We start from the raw sequence: 19,427 nt of genomic DNA on the forward strand, positions 1-19,427 counted from the left end.
AGCCCCTAACCCTGAACCTAACCCCTAAACCTTACCCGAACCTCTAACCCTGACCCTAACCCCTAACAATGACCCTAACCCCTAACCCTGACCCTAACCCTTAACCCAGACTCTAACCCCTAACCTTAACCCAAACCCCTGAACCTGACCCTAAACCCTAACTCCTAACCCTGACCCTAACTCCTGACCCTGACCATAACCCGACCCTGAACCTAACCCCTAACCCTAACCCTAAAACTTAACACTAACCCTAACCCCTAACCCGAACCGTAACCTCTAACCCTAACCAACCCAACCCTAACCAACCCTATCCTTAACACCCTAACCCTAACAACACTCTAACCCTAACACCCTAACACCCTAATACCTAACAAATCCCTAACCCAAACCCTAACACCCTAACCCTATTCCTAACACCCTAACCCTAACACCCTAACCCTAACCAACCCTAACCCTAACACCATAACCCTAACCAAACCTAAGCCTATACTGTTCATTATATTCTTCTTCATTAATATATTCTTTATTATATTTTTCACTATCATATTCTTCATTATGATGTTCTTTATTTACAATTATTATATCCTTCTTCATTATTACATCCTTCATTCTTACATCCTTCGCGATTACATCCTTCGTTATTAGATTCTTCATTGTTACATTCTTCATTGTTATATTCTTCATTACTATTTTCTTCATTATTACATTGTTCATTATTACATTCTTCATTATTATATTGTTCATTATTACATTCTTCATTATTATATTGTTTATTATATTCTTCATTATTTTCTTAAATATTATATACTTCTTCATTGTTCTAATCTTCATTATATTCTTCCTCATTATTATATTCTTCATTATTATATTGTTTATTTTTATATTCTTCATTATTTTTTCATTATTATATTCATTATTATTATATTCTTCATTATATTCTTCACTATTACGTTCTTCACTGTTACGTTCTTCAGTGTTACGTTCTTCACTTACGTTCTTCACTCTTACGTTCTTCACTCTTACTTTCTTCACTATTCATTATATTCTTGATTATATTCTTCATTATTTTCTTCATTATATTGTTCATTACTATATTGTTCATTATATTCTTGCTCATTATGCTCTTCATTATATTCATTATTTTAATCCCATTATTCTATTCTTCATTAATATATTCATTATTACATTCTTCATTGTTAAATTCTTCATTATTACATTCTTCATTAATATATTATTACATTCTTCATTGTTACATTCTTCCTTATTACATTATTACATTGTTCATTATTACATTCTTCATTACTACAGTCTTCATTACATTCTTCACTATTATATTCTTCATTATTATATTCTTCATTTCTATATTCTTTAGTCGTCATTATGTTCATTATTATATTCTTCATAATTATATTGTTCATTATATTCTTCATAATTAAATTCCTCATTTTTCTTCTATGTTGTAATATTCTTCATTATATTCATTATCTACTTTTATTTTGTTCTTCATTATTCTGTTCTTCATTATTTTATCCTTCATTATTGTATCCTTCATTATTATATTCTTCACTATTGTGTTCTTCATTATTCTATTCTTCATTATTGTATTCTTCTTCATTATTATATTTTTTATTTTCTTCATTACATTCTACATTATATACTTCTTCGTTATTATATTCTTCATTATTGTATCCTTCATTATTGTTTTTCATTATTATATTCATTATTATATACAACCTCATTATCATATTCTTTATTGTATTCTTCATTACATTCTTCATAATTATGTTCTTTATTATATTCTTCATTATTGTATTCTGCATTATTATATTCTTTATTCTTTATTATTATATTCTTTATTCTTTATTATTATATTCATCATTATTACAATCTTCATTACTATATTCGTCATTATTAAATTCTGCATTATTGTATTCTTATATTCTTCTTCATTATATTCTTTATTATATTCATTATTATAGTCTTCATTTATACATTCTTCATTATATTCTTCATTAGTATAGTCTTCGTTATTATATTCATTATATTCTTCATTATTATATTCTTTAATGTATTCTTCATTATTATGTTCTTCATTTTTATAGTCTTCACTATTATATTCTTCACTATAATATTCTACATATTACATTCTTCATTATTATATTCTTCATTTATATATTGTTCATTATTAAATTCTTTATTATATTCATTATATTCTTCATTTTTATATTCATTATTTAATTCTTCATTACTGTATCCTTCATTATTATATTCATTTTTGTTCTTCACTATTATATTCTTCATTATTATATACTTCCTATTATATTCGTCTTTGTTGTATTCTTCATTATTATAGTCTTCATAATTATGTTCTTCATTATATTCTTCATTTTTACATTCTTCATTGTTGTTCTTTGATATTATATTCTAGTTATATTCTTCATTATTATATTCATTATTATATAATTCTTCATTATAATCTTCATTTTTGTATTCTTTATTACTGTATTCTTCATTATTGTATCCTTCATTATTATGTTCTTCATTACTATGGTTTTCATTATTATATACTTCAATATTATATTCTTCATTATTATATACCTCCTCATTATTATATTCTTCTTTATTGTATAATTTTCTTCATAATTATGTTCTTCATTATATTCTTTAATTTATATTCTTCATTATTGTATTCATTATATTGTACATTATATTTTTCATTATTATATTCTCCATTATTGTATTCTTCATTATTATATTCTCCATTATAGCATTCTTCTTTATTATATCCTTCATTATATTCTTCTTCATTTATATTCTTGTTGATTATCATATCTTCTTCATTATTATATTCTTCATTATTATATTCTACATTATTCGTCATTAGTATATTCATCATTATATTCTTCATTATTCATTGTTATATTCTTCATTATTATATTCTTCATAATTATATTCTTTATTATATTCCTTTTTCTTCATTATTGTATTCTTCATTTGATATTCTTCATTATGTTCTTCATTATATACTCCTTCATTCTATTGTTCTTCATTATTTTATTCTTATTATATTCTTCATTATTTTATTCTTAGTATATTCTTCAGTATTATATTCTTCATTATTATATACTTCCACATTATATTCTTCTTTATTTTATTCATTATATTCCTCTTTATTATATTCTTTGTTATTATGTTCTTCATTATTATATTCTTCCTCATTGTTATATTTTTTATTCTTCATTATTATAGTCTTCATTATTATATTCTTCATTTTTACAGTCTTTGTTATATTCTTCATTATTATATTCTTCATAATTATATTTTTCATTATTATATATTTCTTCATTATATTCATTATTATATTATTCTTCATTTTTGAATACTTCATTACTATATTCTTCATCATTATAGTCTTCCTTTTATATCCTTTTCATTATATTCTTGAATATTATATTTTTCATCTTTATATTCTTCATTATTATATTCCTCATCGTTATAATCTTCATTATTGTATTCTACACTATATTCTTCATTATTTTATTCTACATTATATTCTTCATTACTATATTCATTACTATATTCCTCATTATTAAATTCTTCATTATTACCTTCTTGACTATTATTTTTCATTATTATATTCTTCATTATCATATTCTTCATTATATACTTCATTATTATATTCTTGTTCATTATTATAATGTACTTCATTATTACAGTCTTCATTATTATATTCATTATTTTCTTCGTTATTATATTCTTCGTTAGTATATTCTTCATTGTTAAATTCTTATTCATCATTATTCTTCATTAATGTGTTCATTATTATATTCTTCATTATATTCTTCATTATTATATTCTACATTATTCATCATTATTATATTCATTATTATATTGTTCATTGTTATATTCTTTATTATAGTTTTCATAATTATATTCTTTATTATATTATTCATTGTATTCATTATATTATTATATTCTGCTTCATTATTATATTCTTCTGCATTATTCTTCATTTTTATGTTCTTCCTAGTTATATACTTCTTCATTCTATTCTTATAATATTCTTAATACATTATTATATTCTTTTTCATTATATTGTTCATTATGTTCTTCATTATATTCTTCATTGTTATATTCATCTTCGTTAGTATATTCTTCATTATTATATCTTTATTATATTCTTCATTATATTCTTTCTCATTATTATTCTTCATTATATTCATTATTACATTCTTCCTCATTATTATATTCTTCATTATTATATTCTTCATTATTATATACTTCATTATTTTATTCTTCATTATTACATTCTTCATTATATTCTCCATTATTGTATTTTCATCATATTCTCCATTAATATATTCTTCTTGATTATTATATGCTTCATTATTATATTCTTTATTATTATATCCTTCATTATGTTCTTCATTATATTCTTCATTATATTCTTCCTCAATATTATATTTCTACATTATATTTTTCATTATTATATACTTCATTTACTATTCTTCTAATTATATTCTTCATTGTTATATTCATTATTATATTCTTCATTAATGTATTCTTCATTATATTCTACGTTGTTCTTCATTATTATATTCATTATATTATTCTTTATTATTACGTTCTTCATTATTGTATTATTCATTGTTATCTTGTTCATTATTATATTCTTCTTCATTAATGTATTCATTATATTCTACATTATTTTCTTCATTATTATTGTCTTCATTGTTATCCTTATGTTCATCATTATATTCTTCATTACATTCTTGATTATCATATTCTTCATGATTATATTCTTCAGTATTTTAGTCTTCATTATTGTATTCTTCATTATTATATTCTCTTTCGTTAATGTATTCTTCTTCATCATTATATTCCACATTATTATATTCATTTTTATATTCTTCATTATATTCTTCTAAATTATATTCTGCATTATTGTTCTTCATTTTTATATTCTTCATTATATTCATTAATATATTCATTATATTATTCATTATTATATACTTTATTATATTCTTCATTATTATATATATCTTTATTATATTCTTCATTATTATATTCATTATTATATACTTCTTTATTACATTCATTATATACATCTTTATTATATTCTTCTTCATTATATTCATCATGATATTCTTCATGATATTCTTCGTTATTATATTCTTCATTATTATATTGTTCATTATTGCATTCTTCATTATTGTATTCGTTATATTTTTCATTATTATATTCATTACTATATTCTTTTTCTATATTCTATATTTTATACAATTTTCTGTATTCTTTATTCTACATCCTATACTCTATATTCTTCTATAGTATATGTTCTTATATATTGTATTATTTTTTACTTTCTACGTTCTATATTCCATAATATTCTGTATTTTATAATGTATATTCTCTATATTATGTATTTTTATTTTATATTTTGTAGTCTATATTCGGTATTCTACATTGTATATTTTAAATTCTATATTGTTCTATATTCTATTGTCTGTATTCTATATTTAATGTTTTCTATATTGTATATTTTTATAATTTTCTGTCATCTCTATTCCATTTTGCATATTCTGTAAACTATATTCTACATTCTATATTCTCTTATATTCCATCTTTTACTTCCTGTATTTAATTCTACTTTATTCCAGAATATTCTATATTCTATGATCTATATTCTTCTATATTCTATGTTCTTTATTCTATATTTTATATTCTATATTCTCTATTCTACTTTGTACATACTCTATTCTATATTTCTCTATATTTTTCTGTATTCTATATTCCATACTCTGTATTCTATAGTCTATGTTGTATATTCTATAATTTTTATATCCTATATTCTTCTGTATTCTACATTCTATATTCTTCTATGTTCTGTATTCTATACTCTTCTACATTTTTATTCATTCTATAGTCTTCTGTTATAATCTATATTCTTTCTGCTATATTGTACATTGTACATTCTATATTCAATATTCTACAGTCTACATTCTATATTCTAAACTTCTCAATATTCTTTATTCTTCTTTATTCTCTATTCCATATTCTATGTTCTCCATTCTACATTCCATTTTCTTCTATGTTCTATAGTCTACATTTTATATTCTAAATTTTTTTGAATTCTATATTCTTCTATATTCTATATTTTTAGTGTATATTCTACCTTCTTATCTCTATATTCTGTATTCTTCTGTAATCTAATATTTTCTTATATTGTATTCTACATTCTATATTCTTCTATATTTTGTAATCTATATTCTTCTACTTTAATTCTCTATTCTTCAATAGTGTATGTCCTATACCCTATATTCCCCGTTTGTCAATATTCTGTTTTCTGCTACTTTCTGTCTTCTATATTCTGTAGTCTGTCATCTATATTCCTTATTCTTCTATATTCTGCATTCTATACCCTATATCTTCTATATTCTAAATTTGTGCTCTATGTTTTCCTATATTCTGTATTCTATATTTTTCAATTTTATATTCTTCTATAATTACATTCTACATTCACCTATTTTCCATATTCTATATTTTTTTATATTCTTCTATAATCTATTTTCTTTTTTATGCTCTTTATGTTCTATGTTCTTCTATATACTATATTCCTCTATATTCTTTAGTTCATATTGTATACTCTACGTTCTAAATTCTTCTATATTCTACATTCTAAATTTTATATTCTTCTATGTTCTATATTCTTTTATATTCTATTTCTATATTTTTCCATATTCTAGGTTCTATATTCCATACTCTGTATTCTATATTGTATATTCAAAGTTCTATGTTCTATATTCTTTATTTTTACATATACTATATTTTTCTGTATGGTATATTCTATGTCCCCTATTCTATATTCCATATGCTATATTCTACATTCTATATTCTGTATTCTATATTCTTCTATATTTTATTCTACATTCCATAATTTTCTATATTCTATACTCTGTATTCTATAGTCTTTATTCTATTCTGTATTCTGCATTCTACTGTCTATATTCTAAATTCTGTATTCTATGTTCTTCTATAATCTATATTCTGTATTGTATAGTCTTCTATTGTGTATATTCTTCTATAATGTATATTCTTTATTCTTCTGTATTCTGTATTCGAATTCTTCTATATTCTCTATTCTTCCATATTTTGTATTCTACCTTCTACTATATTCTTTTTCTTGTATTATCTATAGCCTTGTATATTCTATATTCTACATTTATATTCGATATTCTTCTATATTCTTCTGTAATGTATATTCTATAATCTATATTCTTGTTTATATTCTTCTGTTACATATTCTCGTATATTACATATTCTACTATTTTCTGTATTCTTTTACAGTCTGTTTTCTATCTTCTGTTCCATGTTCAATCTTCTTCTATATACTATATCCTTCTATGTTCTATATTCCATATTTGATATTCCACATTCTAAATTCTATGTTCTATTCTCCTAAATTCTTCATTCTATATTTTGAATTCTGTATTCTACATTGTACCTTTTATATTCTTCTGTATTCTATATACTAAATTTATATTTTATTTTCTTCTATATTCTGTATTATTTATGCTATATTCTTCTGTAATTTATATTCTATCTTCTTTATTCCAAATCCTCTATACACTATATTCTTCTATTTCAAAGTTCTTTTATATTCTGTATTCTATCTTCAGTGTTCTATATTCCATATTTTATATTCTATATTTTAAATTCACTTTATTCTATAATCTATATTCTTCTATATTCTATGTTTTTGTATATTCTATAATCCATACTCTGTATTCTATATTCGATGTTCTATATTCTTCTACATACAATATTCTTCTATATTAAATATTTTATATTTTAAATTCTTCTATATTCTATGTTCTGTATTCTATATTCTACATTCACAATTTTATGTTCTATGTTCTTCCATACTCTATATTTTCTATATATTTTTCTCTATTCTATATTCCATATTCTACATTCTTCCTTCTATATTCAGTATTCTTCTATATTCTCTATTGTATATTCTTCTATATTGTATAGTCTATATTTTACATTCTATATTCTATATTCCATTATCGTCTATATTCTATAATCTATATTCTTCTGTATTCTGTGTTCTTTATACTTTATTTTATATTCTATATTTTGTAATCTACATTGTATATTCTACATTTTTCTATACTCTGTATTTTCTATATTCCGTTTTCCATACTCTGTGTTCTATATTCAATGTTTTTTCTATATTCTATATTTCCCCATACAATTTTCTGTATTCTATATTCTACATTCTATACCCTATATTCTTCTATGGTCTATATCATATATTCTTCTATATTGTATATTCTCTTTTTACATTCTACATTCGATATTCCGTAATATATATTCTGTAATGTATATTCTCTATATTATGTATTTATTCTATATTTTATATTTTTCTATATCCCATTCTCTGTATTCTATATTCAATGTTGTCTCTATTCCATATTTTTTATAATTTTCCATATTCTATATTCCATATTGCATATTCTGTAAACTATATTCTACATTCTCTTATATTTCATCTTCTATATCCTATGTTTAATTCTACATTCTATATTCCAGAATATTCTATATTCTTCCATATTCTATGTTCTTTATTCTATATTTTATATTCAAAATTCTGCATTCTACTTTGTACATACTCTTCTATAGTCTATATTTATCTCTATTCTATATTTTTCTATATTCTCTATTCCATACTCTGTATTCTATATTCCATATTTGATGTTCTATATTTTTTATATCCTATATTCTTCTGTATTCTAGATTCTATATTCCATATTCTGCATTCTATATTTTTCTGTTCTGTATTCTATACTCTTCTACATTCTTATGCTACATTCTATATTCTTCTGTTATAATCTATATTCTTCTTTCTGCTATGTTCTATATTGTACATTCTGAATTCTATATTCAATATTCTACAGTCTACTTTCTATAGTCTCAATTTTTCAAAATTGTTTATTCTTCTCTATTCTCTATTCCATATTCTATGTTGTCCCTTCTCCATTCTACATTCCTTTTTCTTCTATATTCTATAGTCTACATTTTATATTCTAAATTTTTCTGAATTCTATACTCCTCTATATTCTATATTTTTTACTGTATATTCTACCTTCTAATCTCTATAGTCTATAAAAAAAAACTTTAATACTCTTCTGTAATCTAATATTCTATTCTCTATTCTACATTCTATATTCTTCTATATTTTGTAATCTACATTCTTCTACTTTATTCTCTATTCTTCAATAGTGTATGTCCTGTACCGTATATTCCCTATTTGTCAATATTCTGTTTTCTTCTACTTCTTGTCTTCTATATTCTGTAGTCTGTCATCTATGTTCTTTATTCTTCTATATTTTGCATTCTATATCCTATATCTTCTATATTCTAAATTTATGCTGTTTTCCTATATTCTGTATTTCAATATTTTATATTCTTCTATAATTATATTCTACATTCTCCTATTTTCCATATTCCATGTTCTTCTATACCCTATATTCTTTTTTCTTTTATATTCTCTATTGTATCTTCTATGTTCTTCTATATACTATATTCCTCTTTATTCTATAGTCAATATTCTATATCCTAAATTCTTCTATATTCTATATTCTGTATTTTATATTCTATATTCTACATTCTAAATTGTACATTCCTCTATGTTCTATATTCGTTTATATTCTATTTCTATATTTTTCCATATTCTAGGTTCTATATTCCATACTCTGTATTCTATATTGTACATTCAAATTTCTGCTCTATATATTCTTTATTTTTCTATAGGGTATATTTTTCTGTATTGTATAATCTATATTCTATATGCTATATTCTACATTCTGTATTCATGAACAGGCCCGAATAGTGGAGCCCGGCACGCACGAACAGGCCCGGATAGCGGAGCTCCGCAGGCTCGAACAAACCCGAATAACGGAGCTCCGTAGGCACGAACAGGCCCGAATAGAGGACCCCTGCAGGCAAGACGAGACCCAAAAGGACACTCCCGCAGTCAAGATTAGGCCTGAATGGAGAATTCCGCAGGTAAGAATAGTCCCGGATGGAGGGTCCCGCAGGCTAGAATAGGCCCGAATGGAGATTCCTGCAGGCAAGAATAGGCCAGAATAGAGGAGCCCCGCAGGCAACAATAGGCCTGAACAGAGTTCCACAGGGAAGAATAGGCCCGACCGAAGAGTATCGCAGGCAAGAATAGGCTCCAACAGAGAGTCCCGCAGGGAAGAATAGGTCCAAACGGAGAGCCCCGCAGGCGAGAATAGGCCAGAACGAAGAGTCCCCCAGGCCTGATAGGTCCGAAGAGAGTCCAGCAGGCAAAAATAGGCCTGAATAGAGGAGCCCCGCAGGCAAGATTAGGCCCGAAGAGAGTCCAGCAGGCAAGAATACACCCAGAGAGTCCTGAAGGCAAGAACAGGCCTGACCAGAGTCCCGCAGGCAAAAATAGGCCCTAATAGAGGAGCCCCGCAGGCAACAATAGGCCCGAATAGAGTCCCGCAGGCAAGAAGAGGCACGAACGGAGAGTCCTGCAGGCAAGAATAGGCCTGGAGTGCGCTGCAGGCAAGAATAGGCCCGAACGGAGATTCCCGCAGGCAAGAATAGGCCCAGAGTCCAGCAGGAAGTATAGGACCGAATAGAGGAGCCTCGCAGGCAAGAATAGGCCAAACACAGTCCCATAGGCAATAATAGGCCCAAAAAGAGGAGATCCAGAGGCAAGATTAGGCCCGAACAGAGAGACCCGAAGGCAAGAATAGGCCCGAGTACAGGAGCCACGCAGGCAAGAATAGGCCCAACCAGAGTCGCACAGGGAATAGGACCGAATAGTGGAGACCTGCAAGCACGAACAGGACCGAATACTGAAGACCCGTATGCATGAACAGGCCCGAGTAGAGGAGCCACGTACGCTCAAACAGGCCCAAATATCGGAGCTCCGCAGGCTCGATATGCCCTGAATAACAGAGCTCCATAGGCATGAACACTACCGAATAGAGGACCCCCACAGGAAAGAGGAGGCCCAAAAGGAGACTCCCACAGCTGAGAATAATAAAGAACAGAGTCCCGTAGGTGAGGATAGGCCCGAACGGAGAGTCCCGCAGGCGAGAATAGGCCCAAACAGAGAGTCCCGTAGGTAAGAAAAGGCCCGAGCGGAGAGTCCCGCAGCAAGAATAGGCCCGAATAGAGGAGCCCCGCAGGCAAGAATAGGCCTGAACAGAGTCCCGCATGCAAGAATAGGCCTGAAAAGGGGCATTCCTCAGGCAAGATTAGGTCCGAAGAGAGTCCAGCAGGCAAGAATAGGTACGAATGGAGTGTCCCGCATGCCAGAACAGGCCCGAACGGAGATTTCCGGAGGGAAGAATAGGCCCGAAAAAGAGTGCCGGAGGCAAGAATAGTCCTGAGTAGAGAAGCCGTGCACGCAAGCATATGCCCGAACAGAGTCCGGCAGGCCATAATAGGCCCGAACGGAGAGTCCCGCAGGCAAGAATAGGCCCAAATAGAGGAACCCTGTAGGCAAGATGAGGGCCGAGTAGAGTTCTGCTCGCAAGAATAGGCCCGAACAGAGAGTCCCGCAGGCCAGAAAGGCCCAAACGCAGAGTCTCGCAGGCAAGAATAAGCCCAGAGAGTCCCGCAGGCCAGAATATGAAAGAATGGAGAGTCCCCCGTCCAGAACAGACCCGAAGAGAAGTCACGCTGGCGAGAATACTCCCAAACTGAGAATCCCACAGGCCAGCATAGGCCCAGAGAGTGTTGCAGGCAAGAATAGACCTGAACGGAGAGTCCTGCAGGCCAGAATTGCCTGAAAGGAGACTCCCGCAGGTCAGAATAGGCCCAAACTGAGATACCCGCAGGCAAGCATAGGCCCAAAAAGGGGAGCCCTGCAGGCAAGAACAGGCCTGAACAGAGTTCCGCAGCCAGAATAGGCACGAATAGAGGAGCCCCGCAGGCAAGAATAAGCCCAAACAGAGTCCTGAAGGCAAGAATAGGCACGAGTAGAGGAGCCGTACAGGCAAGAAGAGGTCCGAACAGAGTCCGGTAGGCGAGAATAGGTCCGAACGGAGAGTCCCGCAGGCCAGAATAGGGCCGAAGAGAATTCACGTAGGCGAGAATACTCCCAAACTGAGAATCCCACAGGCCAGCATAGGACCGAACAGAGAGTCCTGCAGGCAAGAATAGACCTCAACAGAGAGCCCCGCAGGCTAGAAAGGCCCGAATGGAGAGTCACGCAGGTCAGAATACGCCCGAACGGAAAGTCCCGCAAGCCAGAATAGGGCCGAAGAGAAGTCACGCAGGTAAGAATACTCCCAAACTGAGAATCCCGCAGGCCAGAAAAGTCCCGAATGGAGAGACCCGCAGGCTAGAACAGGCCCAAATGGAGATTCCTGCAGGCAAGCATAGGTCCGAACAGAGTCCCGCAGGCCCAAATAGGCCCAAACGGAGATTCCCGGAGCAAGAATAGGCCTGAACAGAGTCCCGCAGTCAAGAATAGGCCCGAGTAGAGGAGCCGTGCAAGCAAGAAGAGGACCGAACAGAGTCCACAGGCAAGAATAGGCCCAAATGGAGAGTCCTGCAGGCAAGAATAGGCCCGAACGGAGATTACTGCAGGCAAGAATAGGCACGTACGGAGTCCCCTAGGCAAGAATACGCCTGAGTAGAGGAGACATGCATGCAAGAAAAGACCTGAAGAGAGTCCCGCAGGCAAGAATTGACTCGAACGGAGAGTTCTGTAGGCAAAAACAGGCCCAAATGGAGATTCCTGCAGGCAAGAATAGACCCGAACAGAGTCCCGCAGGCAAGAATAGGCCAGAACAGAGGAACCCCGTAGACACGAATAGACACGAATAGAGTCCCGCAGGCAAGAATAGGCCCGAGTAGAGGAGCCGTGCAGGCAAAAAGAAGCCATAACAGAGTCCCGCAGGCCAGAATAGCCCCAAACGGAGAGGCCCGCAGACAAGAATAGGTCCGAACAGAGAGTGCCGAAGGCCAGAAAGGCCCGAACAAAGAGTCCCGCAGGCAAGCATAGGCCTGAACAGAGTCCTGCAGGCCAGAATAGGCCTGAACGGAGATTCCCGGAGGCAAGAATACGCCCAAACAGAGTCCCGCAGACAAGAATAGGCCCAAGTAGAGGAGCCATGCAGGCCAGAAGAGGCCCAAAAAGAGTCCCACAGGCAAGAATACGCTCAAACGGAGAGTCCCGCAGGCGAGAATAAGCCCGGAGAGTCCCGCAAGCCAGAATAGGCCGGAACGGAGATTCCTGCAGGCAAGCACAGGCCGGAACAGAGTCCCGCAGGCCAGAATACGCCGGAACGGAGATTCCTGGAGGCAAGAAGAGACCCGAACAGAGTCCTGCAGGCAAGAATAGGCTCGAACAGAGAGTCCCACAGGCAAGAATAGGCCCGAACGGAGATTCCTGCAGGCAAGAATAGGCAAGTACAGAGTCCCACAAGCCAGAACAGGCCCGAACAGAGATTCCCACAGGCAAGAATAGACTTGAACGGAGAGTCCCGTAGGCAAAAATAGGCCGGAATATAGATTCCTGCAGGCAAGAATAGGCCCGAACAGAGTCCCGCAGGCAAGGATAGGCCCGAACGGAGATTCCTGCAGGCAAGAATAGGCACGAACAGAGTCCCGCGGGCAAAAATAGACCCGAGTAGAGGAGCCATGCAGGCAAGAAGAGTCCTGAATAGAGTCCCGCTGGCAAGAATAAGACCGAACGGAGTGTCCCACAGGCAAGGAAATCCTAACGGATACTCCCGCAGACGAGAATAGGCCCGAATGCAGAGTCCCGCAGGCCAAAATAGGCCCTAACGGAGATTCCCGCAGGCAAACCTCGATCGGAACAGAGTCCCGAAGACCAAAATAGGCCCCAACAGAGATTCCGGAGCATGAAGAGGCCCGAACAGAGTCCCGCAGGCAAGAATAGGCCTGAACGGAGAGTCCCGCAGGCATGAATAGGCCTGAATAGAGGAGCCCCACACGCACGAATAGGCCCGAGTAGCGGAGCCCCGCACGCACAAACAGACCTGAGTAGTGGAGCCTCGCATTCATGATCAGGCCTGAGTACCGCCCCGCATGTACGATCAGGCCCGAATAGCAGAGCTCCACAGGCTAGAACAGGACCGAATAACGGAGCTCCGTAAGCACAAAAGGCCCAAATAGAGGAGCCCCGCATGCAAGAGGACACCTGAAAGAAGACTCCCGCAGGTAAGATTAGGTCCGAACGGAGAGTTCCACAGGTAAGAATAGGCCCGAACAGAGAGCCCCGCTGGCAAGAATAGGCCCGAACGGAGAGTCCTGCAGGCGAGAACAGGCCCGAAGGGAAGTCCCTCAGGCGAGAATACACGCAAACTGAGAATCCCGCAGGCCAGCATAGGCCTTAACGAACATTCCCGCAGGCAAGCATAGGTCTGAACAGAGTCCCGCAGGCCAGAATAGGCCCGAACGGAGATTCCCGCAGGAAATCATAGGCAATAACAGAGTCCCGCAGGCGAGAATAGGCCCAAAAGGAGATTCCTGGAGCAAGAATAGGCCCGAACAGAGTCCTGCAGGCAAGAATAGGCCTGAGTAGAAGAACCGTGCAGGCAAGAAGAGGCCCGAACAGAGTCCCGCAGGCAAGAATAGGCCCAAACGGAGAGTCCTGCAGGCAAGAATTGGCCCGAATAGAGTCCCACAGGCAAGAATAGGCTCAAACGGATAGTCCCGAAGGACTGAACGGCCCGAATGCAGAGTCCCACACGTAAGAATAGACCCAAACGAAAATTCCCTCAGTCAAGCATAGGCCCGAACAGAGTCCAGCAGGCCAGAATAGACCCAAACAGAGATTCCCGGAGGCAAGATTAGGTCCGAACAGAGTCCTGCAGGAAGAATAGGCCCAAGTAGAGGAGCCATGCAAGCAAGAAGAGGCCCGAAAAGAGTCCCGCAGGCAAGAATAGGCCCGAATGGAGAGTCCCGCAGGTGAGAATAGGCCCGAACAGAGAGCCCCGCAGAAAGAATAGACTCGAACGGAGTGTCCCTTAGGCAAGAATAGGCCAGAACGGAGATTCCTGCAGGCAAGAATAGGCCCGAACAGACAGCCCCGCAGAAAGAATAGACTCGAACGGAGTGTCCCTTAGGCAAGAATAGGCCAGAACGGAGATTCCTGCAGGCAAGAATAGGCACGTACAGAGTCCCACAGGCAAGAATAGGCCCGAAAAGAAGTCATGCTGGTGAGAATACTCCCAAACTGAGAATCCCACAGACCAGCATACGCCCGAACAGAGAGTCCTGCAGGCAAGGATAGACCTGAACGGAGAGTCCCGCAGGCCAGAAAGACCCGAAGAGGGAGTCCCGCAGGCCAGGATAGGCCTGAATGGAGAGTCCCGCAGGCAAGAATAGGCCCGAATGGAGATTCCCCCACGCAAGCATAGGCACAAACAGAGTCCCGCACGCACGAACAGACCGAAGTAGGGAAGCCCCGCATGCACGATCAGGCCCAAATAGTGGAGCTCCGCAGGCTAGAACAGGACCGAATAACGGAGCTCCGTAAGCACAAAAGGCCCAAAGAGAGGAGCCCTGCATGCAAGAGGTGACCCGAAGGAGACTCTCGCAGGCAAGATTAGGTCCGAATGGAGAGTTCCGCAGGTAAGAATAGTCCCGAACGGAGACACCTGCAGGTGAAAATAGGCCCGAAGCAAGTCCCACAGGTGAAAATACGCCAAAACTGAGAATCCCGCAGGCCAGCATAGGCCTGAACGGAGATTCCCACAGGACAAGCATAGGCCCGAACAGAGTCCCACAGGCCAGAATAGACCCGAATGGAGATTCCCAGAGCTAGAATAGGCCCCAAAATACTCCCGCAGGCAAGAATAGGCCCAAATGGAGATTCCTGAAGGCAAGAATAGGCCCAAACAGAGTCCCGCAGGCAAGAATAAGCCCGAATAGAGGAGCCCCGGAGGAAAGAATAGGCCCGAATAGAGTCCCGCTGGAAAAAATAGGCCCGAGAAGAGAAGCCATGTAGGCAAGAAGAGGCCCAAACAGAGTCCCCAGGCAAGATTAGGCCCGAATGGAGAGTCCCACAGGCAAGAATAGGTTAGATCGGAAAGTCTCACAGGGAAGAACAGGCTCGAACGGAGATTCCCGCAGGCAAGAACAGGCCCAAACGGAAATTTCTACAGGCAACAATAGGCCCGAACAGAGTCCCGCAAGCAAGAATAGACTCGAACGGAGAGTCCCGCAGGCAAAAATAGGCCTGAATAGAGACTGCTGCAGGCAAGAATAGGCCCAAACAGAGTCCCGCAGGCCAGAATAGGCCCGAACAGAGAGACCCGCAGGCACGAATAGGGCCGAAGGGAAGGCTCGCAGGCAAAAATACGCCCAAACTGAAAATCCCGCGGGCCAGCCTAGGCCTGAACAGAGATTCCCGCAGGCAAGGATAGGATCGAACAGAGTCCCGCAGGCAAGAATATGCCCAAGTAGCGAAGCCCCGCACGCACAAACACGCCCGAGTAGCAGAGCCCCACAAGCACGATCAGGCTTGAGTAGCGGAGTCCCGCATGCATGAACAGGCCCGAATAGCAGAGCTCCGCAGGCTAGAACAGGACCAAATAAAGGAGCTGCGTAAGCTCGAGAGGCCCAGATAGAGTAGGCCCGCATGCAAGAGGAGACCTGAAAGGAGACTCCCGCAGGCAAGATTAGGTCCAAACGGAGAGTACCGCAGGCAAGAATAGGCCTGAAGGGAAGTCCCGCAGGCGAGAATAGGCCCTAGTAGAGGAGCCGTGCAGGAAAGAAGAGACCCGAACAGAGTCCCGCAGGCCAGAAGACGCCCAAACGGAGATTCCCGGAGGCAAGAATAGGCTCGAAGGGAGAGTCCCGCAGGCAACAATAGGCCCAAGTAGAGGAGCCGCGCAGGAAAGAAGAGGCCCGAACAGAGTCCCGCAGGCAAGAACAGACCCGAACGGAGAGTAACGCAGGCAAGAATAGGCTCAAACGGAGAGTCCCGCAGGCAAGAATAGGCCCGTACGGACAGTCCTGCAGGCAGGAACAGGCAAGAGCAGAGACCAGCAGGTAAGAATAGGCCCGAGTAGAGGAGCCATGCAGGCAAGAAGAGGCTCAAACAGAGTCCCGTAGGCAAGAATAGGTCCGAACGGAGAGTCACGCAGGGAAGAATAGGATCGAACAGAGAGTACCGCGGGCAAGAATAGGCCCGAATGGAGATTCCTTCAGGCAAGAATAGGCCCGAATAGATGAGCCCCGTAGGCAAGAATTTTTTTAAAGTCCCACTGGCAAGAAAACGTCCAGAGAGTCCCGCAGTCCAGAAAGACCCGAACGGAGAGTCCCGCAAGTGAGAATAGGCCCGAACGGAGAGTTCTGCAGGTCAGAATAGGCCCAAACGGAGAATCCCGCAGGCGAGAATGGGCCCAAACTGAGAATCCCGCAGGCCAGCACAGGCCGGAACGGAGAGCCCTGCAGGCAAGAATAGACCTGATCGGACAGTCCCGATGGCCAGAAAGGCCTGAACAGAGAGTCCCGCAGACGAGGAAAGACCCGAACGGTGAGTCCCGCAGGTGAGAACAGGCCTGAACGGAGAGTCCCGCAGGCCAGAATAGGCCCGAACGGAGATTCCTGCTGGCAAGCATAGGCTCTAACAGAGTCCCGCAAGCAAGGATAGGCCCGAGTAGAGTCCCGCTATCAAGAATAGGACCGAACAGAGAGTCCCGCAGTTCAGAATAGTCCGAACGGAGACTCTCGCAGGCGAGAATAGGCCCGAACGGATAGTCCTGCAGGCCAGAACAGCAAAGAACGGAGAATCCCGTAGGCCACAATAGGCCCGAATACAGGAGCCCCACAGGCAAGAATAGGCCTGAACAGAGTTCCGCAGCAAGAACAGGCCCGAATAGAGAAGCCCCACACTAAGGAACAGGCCCGAGTAGCACAGCCGGGCACGCACGAACACACCATGTAGCGCAGCCCTGCACATATGCTCTGGCCCAAGTAGCGAGGCCATGCACGCACGAACAGGCCCGAATAGCAAAGCTCCGCAGCCTAGAACAGAACCAAATAAAGGAGATCCGTAAGCACAAAAGGATCTAAGAGAGGAGCCTCGCGTGGAAGAGGACACCCGAAAGGAGACTCCCGCAGGCAAGATTAGGTCCGAACGGAGAGCTCGGCAGTAAGAATAGTCCCGAACGGAGAGTCCAGCATTCAAGAATAGGCGTGAATGGAGAGACATGCAAGCAAGAACAGGCCCGAACAGAGATTTCTGAAGGCAATAATAGGCAACCTCCGGTGGCACACTGCATATGCGTCACTTCTCCAAAGGCAAGGCCAAAATCAGGGCATCCAGGGTACCAGCAGTCCAGAGTCTGTGCATGGGGGCATAGGGATAACCTCTTTGAACTTACATGAGGGAGGCCTGGGCCCTGGATTGGCTCCGCTAGAGCTCCACGACCTCAGCTATTTTCCGGGATCTTTGGTCCGTGCCCTTGTGAGTGTGTGATCTCTAGGTACACTTCTCCTCCGAACACTCTCAAAAAGCCACCTGTGGATACCTGAGTGTGGAAATCAACATCGATCACCGGCTACAGTGTCACAGGTCACTAGGTGACTAGGCCCAGGCTGACCTTGGCTGTCTTCTGTCCAGGCAAGGAGCTTAATCCTTGAAAGGAAATGAGGACAAGTGGTCACTGGCCGACATCCTTTCTTTAATCCACACAGCGCTCTAGAAGAGGATAAACAGGCCACGTAGGCCAGGTGAAGGCTGAGTGCGGGGCCTAAGGCTTCTTTCCCAATCAGTAGGCAAGGCGCCTTCCCCAGCATCTATGGCCCCTCTCTGGATGTGTTCATTCAGAGGAATCTCTTCCTTCTACCCCTGAGACACATCACAAGTATGAGGGGCCTGACAGAGAGCCTGGAGATGAAACGGGGGAGGCTTCTGGCTGGACCGCTTCCCCGTGGGTAGACAATAGCAGGTAGTCTCTCTGGAAGGTCTTAGCTTCTGTTGATTGACATGGGCAATACAGTAGGGGCGGTCCCTGGCCAGGTGGAGCTTGTGGGCAGATGCAACCTCTCCGGCGACCAATAATCCCGCTGCTGCTTTGTTTGCTGAAAACCTCCCCCCGCCAACTCGGATGGGCAGAGAACATTCACCCACACCTGCCAGGGGCCTTTCCTGGGACTAAAGATCCCAACCTGGTCTCAACGTCGTCACCCTCTCAGCACACACCTTTCCTGCACACATAATCCTGCCTTTCTCCGTCAGTGCCTTATCCTACTCGGAAACAAAGCATGCCGCTCAAATAGGCCGATGCCGGGGAAATCGAGGAGACACTGCCATTTTCCAAATTTTTGCTGTCTACATGTCCCCGCCCCTGGTGCAAGGCTGCGTATGTGGCCGGGCTCCGAAGGCAAGGCCG

The sequence above is a fragment of the Loxodonta africana genome, unplaced genomic scaffold, assembly GCF_030014295.1.
Source record: "Loxodonta africana isolate mLoxAfr1 unplaced genomic scaffold, mLoxAfr1.hap2 scaffold_28, whole genome shotgun sequence".
Lineage (NCBI taxonomy): Eukaryota > Metazoa > Chordata > Mammalia > Proboscidea > Elephantidae > Loxodonta > Loxodonta africana.